Below are 7273 nucleotides of genomic sequence, written 5' to 3'. Positions count from 1 at the left end.
AAGAGTGTGACAGACCACTTACAGCATAGCCTTGTATGGGCCTGTTCACTGGGGAGTTGGTGTTAAAGGGGTCTCACCTAAGCTTGCTTTATGGGGCTGCAACATATCTGTGTCTGCCTGGAAAAAAACTAAAGAAACCAATTTCCCCCTTCCTCAACCACCAAAGAAAGACTTCCTCCATTGTACAATACCTTCCCCTTCACAGTTAGACTGTCAGCATTTTGGACCACAGTGTCTAAAGCAGTGGGGGGTAACCTTTCTAGCAGGCATGCCATAAAATAGCCCTGCACTCTCCTTGGGTGCCACTACAATCCCCTTCCTCTGCCTGATCTGCTGCTCTGCATTCTGCACCCTGCCCTGTGCTCCCTGCCCAATCTGCTGCTCTGCATTCTGCTCTATGCCCTGTGCTTCCTGCCTGATCTGCTCCTCTGCTTTCTGCATCCGTGCTCCCTGCCTCATCTGCTGCTCTCCTTTCTACATCCATGCTCCCTGCCTGATTTGCTGCTCTGCATTCTGCTCTATGCCCTGTGCTCCCTGCTTGATCTGCTGCTCTGTTTTCTGCATCCGTGCTCCCTGCCTGATCTGCTACTCTCCTTTCCACATCCGTGCTCCCTGCCTCATCTGCTGCCCTCCTTTCTGCATCCATGCTCCCTGTCTGATTTGCTGCTCTGCATTCTGCTCTATGCTCTGTGCTCCCTGCTTGATCTGCTGCTCTGCTTTCTGCATCCGTGCTCCCTGACTGATTTGCTGCTCTGCATTCTGCTCTATGCTCCCTGCTTGATCTGCAGCTCTGCTTTCTGCACCCATGCTCCCTGCCTGATCTGCTGCTCTCCTTTCCACAGCCATGCTCCCTGCTTCATCTGCTGCCATACGTTCTGCTTTCTGCCCTACCTACTGCGGTGCTGACTGTCCTCTCACCAATCTGCTGCATGCCACATACAGGGGCTGCCTGTGTCACTTGTGGCACATGTACTGCAGGTTGGCCACCCCTGGTCTAGATGATTTTAAGCAGTACATAAATAGCATCTGTCTGTCTACCTGATTTAGACAGGTTTGCCTATCAAGTCTATCTCAGTGGTGTAACTGTGGGGGGTATGAAAGGGACAACTAGGCCAGATGCTGACTTGGAGGAGGGAGGGGGGGGACAGATGGACACGAAAAGTACCACCGAGAGCAGCTGAATATTTGTGTTCAGGATGGCAGCAGTAACTAGAACGTACCACTTCTGCTTCACTCCAAGGCACCCTGCCATGTCCCTGAACTGCTGGTCTACCTAATTATGTATTTAAGCTACTGATAATCTGTAATGGGCAAAAAAGCAGCTGGTCACTAAAAACATAGTTCTGAAATCCAAATGAGAACTGCTTTTCATTTCCCTGATCCTCTGCACGCTGCGCATGCCAGCTCTCAGGCTGCCGGCTACAGTGAGGACTGCGGTTCTCATTTGCTGTCAGAGCTCTCTGAAATCAATTAATCACAAAGATTGCGCTGGTGTTTTCACTGAGGTCTAAGTATGGACAGAGGGGCAGGCTCTCTTCTCTCCTTGGTGCACGTGGGAGTTATGCACACAGAGAGGGAAAAAATAACCTCTGTGCTATGAATGAACTAGACTAATTATGAGGACTTTGTGTTAAGAAAGCTTTGTGCATTTGTTTTTTTGAGTGGGTGGTGGTTTCTCTTGTATCTGCTGCAAACTAATATAGGCACCCATGTTAGAAAAATACGGGGGCAAATATTCACAGGCAGCCTAGTGTCGCTTCATGTGATTTTGGGTAATTATGCATTTCCCTCTGCTCCCAGCAAACAAACCGAATCGTTCTCACTGCCCTAAACATGAGGTTTACACGGCAGGAAGTACAAGAAGTACTTCTGCTCCACTTCTGGGTTAGCCGCTGAGCACGCGGGGGCTCCTCCCGCACTCCCATGGGACACTCCTTCCACCCCAGCATCGCGGCATTCACGAGCTGCACCTGGTACCTGGAGGTACATATAAAAAAATTTTAAAGCTGTGTTTATGTCCGAATTGCTGGTTCTCTGAATCAGCATCAAATCTTCAGATTTGGATTCAGCCGAATCAAATCAGGGACAGTGATCCGAATCAATGAATTGAAGCACTGTCCCTGATTCGGGCCCTGATAGGACCTGCTTCTCACACATCTACTGTATAGCTATTTTTTTAACTGCACAGCTAGCTAAATTAATGTGCTAAAAGTTGGTCAGGCCATGCGCGGGTGGCCCACCCCGTTCCTCAGCCTATGCTCACGTCAAGCTTCCTATTTCCTCCCTGGATTCACAGAAAGAACATAAAGGGAGTTGAATTCCAGGTGTTGCATGTGCCACGGTTCTGCTACAGACACTAATCAAGGATGCCTAAATACTGCAAACAATATAACATTTACACAGTGATATAAACCACTACTTTCTTGATTGTGCAAGACCTGACCTCACTAAGTAAAGGACACTAATATTAATAACAGATTTATTTGCACTTTCATCAATGAGCAAATTAATATTTATGCACATTAAGATTATAGTCTCCATTTATACAAGCATAAATCTATACAAGTGAAGTCAGTGGACTTTTCCGGATCTACAGAGGTAGATCCATTTATAGTTAAGATGTGTGCATGCATGTACCTCTGCCTTACCTGGCTGTAGGGGATAAGACTTGCTCTGTGTGCGTGGGTCCCTTCCACCCTCTGTCAGAGTGGGCAAGCTCACACATATGCACATGTGTGCATGTGACCCTAACATGCCCTTCTCTAGAAGGGAAAATCTACTGGGTGCGCATGAGTGTATGCGTGTGTGCATGTGCATATGTTTCTAATGTCCCTACTGGAGGAAGCAAGCTTTGCTTCGTGTGCTTATATGCACACACACGTAGGATCAGAATGTGACCCCAGGACAATATACTTTAAGTATACATTTACACACAGAACAGACATTAGTACACATACTAATATAAAGCAAGGGAAATCATCGGGTAAAGAACACATAGACAGCAGATAATGCGAGTATGATTCACGTAATGCACAGAGACAAATGAACCAGAACATTGATAATTGTACTTCTGAAGGACTAACTGTAGCAGATTCTCTACTTATAACAGGCTTGTTCAGTGTAACACCTTTGAAATCAGAAGTGTAAAATCACTGTAAATCTGGTGAAACAGAGTGGAGAACCAGCCCAGCAAGCTCTCTCCTGGGATGTGCACACACCCGTAACGAATAATAAAAGCTGCCTTTTTGAAGCATTTTCCAGATATCTGACAATGTTATTGGACATAAAGCCTTTGTTACTGATGCAATTCATAGAAAGTTTCCACTATCATTCATAAAATGCCCGGAGGAGAATACATTTAAAAGTTAGCATATTTACAGTTTTACAAACCGCCCCTGGCTATCAGTTTCGCGATTCTTAGTTCTCGGAAACAAAGGAATAAAATCATGGAGCACTTGCTTTATTTGGCTTCGGCATGACAAAAACAAAAGACGAAAGCCCAAATCTAGCCCGTTCTGAGACTGATTTTTTTCACCCCTGCACACCAACAGCCACAAGGACCGTAATCAACCAAAATCCTTCACAATAACAAATTAAACTGGGAAGTCAATGGAATAATCTTCCTGAATCAAGAGATACAGTTTGATAGCTGGCTGACCTGCCAGCAAGGAAAGCAACAAGAACAATGATTAGAGAGGTGGAAAAAAACCTACCTGGGACAGTTTTTCATTGGACAAAAGCAGCTTTTTTAAGATGCTTCGCAGGAATGTGTTGATTTTGACAACACTTTTTACAGCAAAAGGCAAAATAAACTGCTTTGGCTTAATTACTTCATATGGGTAATGTTAACCCATATGCGGGAATTTTCAGGCCAGCTTGCGGAGACACTAAAAGCAAGGGATGTAGTTGTCATGGGCGATTTTAATTACCCGGACATCTGCTGGGAGGAGCAGTCAGCCGGGACGGACCGCTCCAGGAGGTTCTTGGCCGAGTTGCAGGACCTCCACTTGATTCAGGAGGTGCACAGTCCCACCAGAGGAGTTGCCCTGCTGGACCTGGTCCTGGCCGCAGGCGACGACCTGGTAAGAGGCCTCCAGGTTCTTGACCACCTGGGCAATAGTGATCATCGCGTGCTGGAATTCACCATCCAGCGTAGAGTGTCAAGGGCCCGCAGCAAGGTGGTAGCCCTAGACTTCAGGAGGGCCAACTTCAGTGAGATGAGGAGATTAGTGGGAGAGGAACTGGGGTCCTTGAGGGCAGAGGAACTCAGCGTCCAAGAGGAGTGGTCGTTCCTTAAGGAAACGATACTCGGGGCCCAAGGGGTGTCCATCCCGACAAGAAGCAAGGCGGGCAGGAGTGTCCAAAAGCCCCCCTGGCTCACCAAGGGTGTCCGGGAATGCCTGCTTGCCAAAAGGGTGGCGTACGCCCGGTGGAAGGGGGGTGTAATCTCCAAAGAGGAGTATACCTCCTCTGCTCGGGCCTGCAGGCGGGCTGTTAGGAAGGCCAAGGCGGAGATAGAGCTCGGATTAGCGTCCAGGATTAAGGATAACAAAAAGTCCTTTTTCAAATATATTGGGAGGATGAAGAAGGCGCCGGGTAATGTGGGGCCCCTGCAGGATATGCGGGGCAATCTGGTGGTTGCGTCAGAGGATAAAGCGGACCTCTTTAACCAATTCTTCACCTCCGTTTTCTTGTGCAGGGACCGGGACTTCCCTGCTGTGATAGAAGCCGGACGCGAGGGGATCGCCTTCAGACCTCAGGTTGGGGAGGACCGGGTTAGAGAGCTTCTGGAGGGGCTGGACGCGTTCAAGTCAGCGGGTCCGGATGCTCTCCACCCCAGGGTGCTGAGGGAGCTGGCTGGGGTTATTGCAGGGCCCCTGGCACGGCTCTACGAGCGATCGTGGTGCTTGGGCCAGGTGCCAGACGATTGGAAGGTAGCTAATGTGGTCCCCATCTTCAAAAAAGGGAAAAGGGAGGACCCGGGCAATTATAGGCCCGTCAGTCTTACCTCAATCCTGGGGAAACTCTTTGAGAAGATCATCAAGGAGCACATTTGTGATGGGCCGGCATCAGAAATGATGCTCAGGGGCAATCAGCATGGATTTATTAGGGGGAGATCATGTCAGACCAACCTGATTGCCTTTTATGATCAGGTCACAAAGGCCATGGACGCAGGTGTCGCGGTGGATGTAGTCTTTCTGGACTTCAGCAAGGCCTTTGACACCGTCTCTCACCCCATCCTAATTAATAAACTAGGCGACTGTGGCATAGATGCCTACACAGTCAGATGGATTGCAGATTGGCTGAAGGGTCGCACTCAGAGGGTGGTGGTGGATGGATCATACTCGACTTGGGGGGAGGTGGGTAGTGGAGTCCCCCAGGGCTCGGTCCTGGGGCCTGCGCTGTTCAATTTCTTCATCAGCGATCTTGATGTTGGGGTGGAAAGCAACCTGTTTAAATTCGCTGATGACACCAAAATTTGGGGGGAGGTGAGCACGCTAGCAGGGAGAGAGAGATTGCAGAAGGATCTGGATAGGTTACAGGGGTGGGCAAACAGGAACAGGATGTGTTTCAATACGGACAGGTGCAGGGTGCTGCACTTGGGTAGTAGGAACCAGCAGCACACTTATACGATGGGGAACTCCCTACTTGAGAGCACGGAGGCGGAAAGGGATCTTGGTGTCATTATTGACTCCAAGATGAACATGGGCCGACAATGCGAGGTCATGGTTGGCAGGGCTAACCGGACCTTGTCGTGCATCCACAGGTGCATCTCGAGTAGAGCCAGGGAGGTGATCCTCCCCCTCTATGCGACGCTGGTCAGGCCGCAGCTGGAGTATTGTGTCCAGTTCTGTGCGCCCCATTTCAGGAGGGATGTGGACAACATGGAGAGGGTCCAGAGGAGGGCCACCCGCATGATCCGGGGACAACAGGGCAGACCCTACAGTGAGAGACTGCGGGACTTGAACCTATTCAGCCTCCACAAGAGAAGGCTGAGGGGGGACCTGGTGACCGTCTATAAACTCACTAGGGGGAACCAGAAGGGTTTGGGGGAGACGCTGTTTCCCCTAGCCCCTGCTGGCATAACAAGGAGTAATGGGCACAAGTTGATGGAGAGGAGGTACAGATTGGACATCCGAAAAAACTACTTCACAGTTAGGGCGGCTAGGAGCTGGAACCAACTTCCAAGGGAGGTGGTGCTGGCCCCTACCCTGGACCTGGCTGGACTCATTTGAGTCCTGTTTTTGTTTTTAGGGTTTTTTTGTTGTTCTCCCGCCCTGGCGGGGGGTCGGGCTAGAAGATCTATTAGGTCCCTTCCGACCCTAAAACTATGAAACTATGAAACTATGAAACCATATGGTAAAAAGGTTTTGTTTCAACTGGAGCAATTTGATTAATTTCCACCTTTTACTTTACTAGCAAAATACCTGTCATGAATGACAGGGCGGGCAGGGGAGGGGCAGGAGTGGGGATGGAGACCCCTCCCCACCCCGTGCCCTTCTCCTGCCACTCTGGGTCCAGCCCCACCCCACCCACCCACCACCGCTCTGGGTCCTGCCCCGCTTTCCCCCTCCCACTGCTGCTGCAGGACCTTCCCTGCTTCTCCCCCTGTCCCACCGCTATTCTGGCTCGTGTCCTGCTCCCCCTGCCACTCTGGGTCCAGCCCTGCTCCACTCTGTGTGCAGGGAGGCATGGCACGTGACCATGGGGCATCATGCAGGGACTGGCCACGGCGTGGGGAGCGCTTGCTGGTTGCATGATGCAGGGAACGGCCTTGGGATGTGGCACAGGACGCGCGGGGGGATGGCATGTGCCGTGGTGTGGGGAGTGGCCACAGCATGGGGAGCACCTGCTAGCTGTGGCCACGTGGCATGGGGAACAGTCCTGGCGTGTGGAGCAGGGTGTGTGGGGGGCATGGCGTGTGGCCACAGGACATGGCGCAGGGAGCAGCCATGGTGTGGGGAGTGGCTACAGGCTGTGCCCAGGTGACATGGGGAGCAGCTGTGGGGTGAGGCACAGGGTACATGGGGGGGAGTGGTGCATGGCTGAAGCAGGGGGTGTGGTGTGAGGCCATGGGGCATGGCACAGGAAGCGGCCATGGCACAAGGGCACAGGGAATGCCTGCCAGGTGCAGCCACATGGCATGGGGCCTGCAGGCTGCACCCGTGTAGTACAGGGAATGGCCCTAGGATGTGGTGCTGGGCATGTGGGGGGCATGATGTGTGGGGGTGCATGCCACATGGGCGTGTGGGAAGGGTGGCAGGGGGCCACC

The 7273-nt window shown here is 51.2% G+C and overlaps 1 protein-coding gene across 1 annotated transcript in view; it reads right to left on the bottom strand.

Moving 5' to 3' along the window:
• LOC102383723 (kalirin) overlaps nucleotides 1-7273 on the bottom strand; it is a gene marked incomplete at its 5' end in the record, with an annotated part of 326357 nt that overhangs the window by 118238 nt on the left and 200846 nt on the right. The gene's annotated exons all lie outside the window — the stretch shown is intronic.

This window comes from Alligator sinensis, unplaced genomic scaffold (assembly GCF_000455745.1).
Source record: "Alligator sinensis unplaced genomic scaffold, ASM45574v1 scaffold1226_1, whole genome shotgun sequence".
NCBI lineage: Eukaryota > Metazoa > Chordata > Crocodylia > Alligatoridae > Alligator > Alligator sinensis.
This window is presented reverse-complemented; position numbering and strand designations above follow the sequence as displayed.